This window comes from Cyclopterus lumpus, chromosome 7 (genome assembly GCF_009769545.1).
Source record: "Cyclopterus lumpus isolate fCycLum1 chromosome 7, fCycLum1.pri, whole genome shotgun sequence".
NCBI classification, from domain to species: domain Eukaryota; kingdom Metazoa; phylum Chordata; class Actinopteri; order Perciformes; family Cyclopteridae; genus Cyclopterus; species Cyclopterus lumpus.
The window spans coordinates 23,135,782-23,140,809 of record NC_046972.1 but is presented as its reverse complement, the minus strand read 5'-3'; positions in this window follow the sequence as shown (position 1 = coordinate 23,140,809).

Sequence of the window (5,028 nt, the reverse complement as noted above, 5' to 3'; positions counted from 1 at the left end):
TCGGTCAAGTTCTCAGCCACCCTGCAGGTGATTGTTTCCAATCCGTTTACTTTGCCTTGCCGTGCAAACATAAAAACGGTTCTGCGCCATGACAACGTGGGAAAAACTCGCTCTGAAGTTTTTGTTTTTGCTTTTCAAAATGCAACTTAATGAGTTACTTTAGTGGGCGAACAAGGCCGGATTCTTTATGTGCAGCTGTGTTCTCTCGTCCTTCGACTCGAGATAAAAACATACAAATTATACAGACGATAGATAAGTTAGAAAGGTGCACTCAGCAGAGAGCAGTAGACTCAACACGCTTTCTGCCCCGCGGCTAAGTGGCAGCGATGTACTCAGTAGTAAATACACGGGTAGTTACGTTAGCTGTTAGCTGTTAGCCAAATGTACCGTACAACACAATTAAAGAGAGCCAACTGTTTTCCCTCGCTGTGTCTCTGGGCCCAGAGTGGCGTATGGTGGTCGGCGATGTACTCAGTAGTAAATACACGGGTAGTTACGTTAGCTGTTAGCTGTTAGCTGTCAGCCAAATGCACCGTACAACACAATAAAAGAGAGCCAACTGTTTTCCCTCGCTGTGTCTCTGGGCCCAGAGTGGCGTATGGTGGTCGGCGATGTACTCAGCAGTAAATACACGGGTAGTTACGTTAGCTGTTAGCTGTTAGCTGTTAGCCAAATGCACCGTACAACACAATAAAAGAGAGCCAACTGTTTTCCTTGACTGTGTCTCTGGGCCCAGAGTGGCGTATGGTGGTCGGCGATGTACTCAGCAGTAAATACACGGGTAGTTACGTTAGCTGTTAGCTGTTAGCTGTCAGCCAAATGCACCGTACAACACAATAAAAGAGAGCCAACTGTTTTCCTTGACTGTGTCTCTGGGCCCAGAGTGGCGTATGGTGGTCGGCGATGTACTCAGCAGTAAATACACGGGTAGTTACGTTAGCTGTTAGCTGTTAGCTGTCAGCCAAATGCACCGTACAACACAATAAAAGAGAGCCAACTGTTTTCCTTGACTGTGTCTCTGGGCCCAGAGTGGCGTATGGTGGTCGGCGATGTACTCAGTTGTGTTATTTCTGCTGAGTACCTCACCGCGGTGAGGCGGTGTAGGGTAGTGAGTGAGGAGTCAGCAGGCGGTGAATGGAAGTAAAAATTAGGGCAATAAAAGACATTTTGAGAAAGTGTGAGTCACCACAACCACACGAGGTATGTAGCCATAACTGGCCACCTAATATATATATATATATATATATATATATATATATATATATATATATCGCCAAAATGCCAAACTCAAGGCTTCAAAACGGCAGTCGACAAACCAACGGGTGACGTCACGTCGACTTCTTATGGTCTGAAGGTGCATTTTCACTCCAAAGATGTTTCCTCAAACTATCCCTTTATCCCTTTTATCCTTTCTCTCCATTAACCCTCGTCCTGCACAGTTTGTAAATCTCCTTTGTTTTATAAGCTGAGGGACAAAAGGAAAGGAAAGAAGTGGCTTCCAGTTGGTTGATAATTCAATCTGTAAGACAGAGGAGGGAGTGAAACACGGAGTGAAACACGGAGTGAAACGAGGCGCTACATTTCGGAGTAGAGCTAAATTGGGGCAGAGACATGCTCGCTCTAATCTCCACAACGGGGACCTGCTTACATTATTCTTGTTGATAGTATTCACACTGTACAACATCCTATCAGGTAATATCACAGTCTTTTGAAGGATTAGCCAGAATAAGAGGGGGTTTTATTCTGTTTTGTTGAAGGGGATAATTCCTCTGAAATACTCATTTTCATTCTAATATGGAAATGGATTTTAGCTTCTTTTTTTTTGGTGTGTTTTTTTGTTTTCATCCTGAGAGGCTTCTTCAGAACGCCGAGATAGAAGACGGGATGATTTTTTAGTGGTTGAAAAAGAGAAACAGAAACAAAATAGAAGCTGATACTTAAATCAAGCCATCTCTCAGTAAGAAAGAGTGACTTTTAATGGCTTTTAATTGGTGTCACCTTGTCTCAATGTGTGAAATGAAGATGAGTTATCATTATGCTGCTGATGCTAACGCCACGTGGTTATTACAGGCGCTCTAGATAAGCCACCGCTACACACTACCTTGTTGTTCCCTCTTTTCATAGAAAGGCAAATAAGAGGATAATAATAACGCCGGATATGATCCGCGGAAACAGTTCATTGTTCTCCAATTGTTTTTTTGGTCCCGAGTCAAACAACAGAAAAACACCTCTTGTTTGTTCCCCCCCCCCTCAACACAGTTTTTGTTTTGCTCGTATGAATATCTGGAAAGGGATGAACTCGCATGCAAACACCGCAATGAAAACATCACCTTGTTAAAAGGCAATATTGTTCTCAATTAATGGATCAATTAACTGTACTAACTGCCCCGGCCGGCCGCGTGTATAAATCATTCATTATCACTGCTCGGCTAACCTTATCTCGCTGGTCCAACAGACGCCCCCCCCCCCCCCCCCCTGAGGTGCCCCCCCTCCCGTCTCAAGGTTGATCTGCACAGAGAATGGACAAGAGGCGGCTGCCCATCACTCACCTGGCTGCGGCGCGGCGGCCATTACGGCCTGTGTTTGTGTCTACGTGTTTGTCGTTTGTGGATTTTATTTAGACGCCGCCGTTAATGGCGGAGATGACTTTGGAGGGGCGGTGGGGGGGCGGTGGGGGGGCGGTGGGTGAACGGCGCTCTCGGGGGCGGGGCGACAATATGTTTCCCTAAGAGTTGAGGAGGCGAGGCAACTACGGAAAAGAGTGCAGGGTGAAAGGAGGGTCATATCGATATTATTTATGAATGGATGGTTCCGTGTGCGTGTGTGTGTGTGTGTGTGTGTGTGTGTGTGTGTGTGTGTGTGTGTGTGTTTGTTTAATGGAGCCCCATACTGTATCTCTGCTGGTCCAGGTCACCTGCCGTTCCCTCTGTTGTGCAAAGGATTATCCCAGGAAGTGAATTGGAGCAACAGTAATGTGGAGTGTGCCTCTTACTACCCGCCCAGGAGTCTCAGACACACACACACACACACACACACACACACACACACACACACCCTCGGCACAAACGGTTTTCTGGAGAGGACAGTCCCCTCCATTCACACACACACATACTGATATGTACACTAAGCATGCATAATTCATCATAGGGTCATTATACCGACTTTGTATCTTGAGTGGTTCCACCCACGTAACACCCTCCAAGTTTAAAAAGTCTACTGACCACCAGGGGGGCAAGGTACAATCCTCTGGTTGTATAGAAGTCTATGCTTCATGTGTTAAAGCTGCATTCTCTCTACTGACCACCAGGGGGCGACTCCTCTGGTTGTATAGAAGTCTATGCTTCATGTGTTAAAGCTGCATTCTCTCTCCTGACCACCAGGGGCCGACTCCTCTGGTTGTATAGAAGTCTATGCTTCATGTTTTAAAGCGGCATTCTCTCTCCTGACCACCAGGGGCCGACTCCTCTGGTTGTATAGAAGTCTATGCTTCATGTTTTAAAGCGGCATTCTCTCTCCTGACCACCAGGGGGCGACTCCTCTGGTTGTATAGAAGTCTATGCTTCATGTTTTAAAGCTGCATTCTCTCTCCTGACCACCAGGGGGCGACTCCTCTGGTTGTATAGAAGTCTATGCTTCATGTTTTAAAGCGGCATTCTCTCTCCTGACCACCAGGGGGCGACTCCTCTGGTTGTATAGAAGTCTATGCTTCATGTGTTAAAGCTGCATTCTCTCTCCTGACCACCAGGGGGCGACTCCTCTGGTTGTATAGAAGTCTATATAAATGACTCTACTTCTCTTGATGTATTCCCTCAGTAAACATTGTAAACATTAGTTTTTGGTCTCAATCTCTAGTTTCAAGTCTTCTTCAATACAGCGTGATGTTCATTCAGTAAATTATGGACATTTAGAGTCAAACAGACCATAAAGCAGGGGATGCTTTAGGGGCGAAGCTTACTGTGATTGACAGGTCGCTGCTGCCACCAGAGTCCTATACGACATCTCTACGTTCCCATCGATGGTAACTTCCGTTCTCTGGTTGCAAAAATCCAAGATGGCGACGGTCAAATTATCGAACTAGAGGCTTCAAAACAGCAGTTTTTATCTACAGTCTGTGGTTTCAACCCGTTATCACTCTTAATGCGTTAAATACCTTCACGACGTCTGACACACTTTGTCCCACATGGTAGAAAATGTAATATCTTTGGTTTGTTTTACCAATAAAAGACATTTGAAGAAGTCCCCATTTTGTCCTCTATTTTTCTGATAATTCCCCAAAAAAATATTCGGCAGATTTATCGATGGTGAAAATAATAATGAGTTGCAGCCTTACTGAAATAATGGCATGTAAAGTGTACTTGATTTGTATTTCCACTAGTGCTTTATTGCCTGATTTGTTAATAATCTGTAAATCCAGAAGCACTTTTGTTATTTTGGGGGTTTGTTCTGCAGGTGCAGCACGATAAAAACATGTTTTTCCTCAAAAACACACCGCCCATAAACAAATTACTTTATTACTTTTTTGGAGAAATGGAAATATCTAAATATTACTAATCCAATCCCATCAATTGTAATCTTTCTTCTATTAATATTGCAAACCATAAAAAAAAATTAAAAAAAATAACCGTGTTTTTGTGATCCAAGCCGGGGAATTACACAGGACACATTTATATTATCCCCTTTTGCACACACACACACACACACACACACACACAGAGAGAGAGAGACTTCTGATCTTCCTTATAAGGTGAACATGGGATTTCTGGTAATGTCCCGGCTCCATTTTCATTTTAATCACGGCAATGGGATCAGACAAGCTGGGAGAGGGCGGGCTTTGGGCCCGGCCTGGTTGATTGTTCTGATTGAGTTTTCTTTGTTTGGCAGATATGTAACGCGGCCCGCTTAAGAGGATTTGAGGAGAGAGAAAGGAGGTTATTGTGTGATTTAATCATGTTTTCACTGAGGTGAACCTGCACTTGTCCGCTTCCTGACGGGCAGATCGCGGACCTGAGCGGGCACCACGCGGAGGGA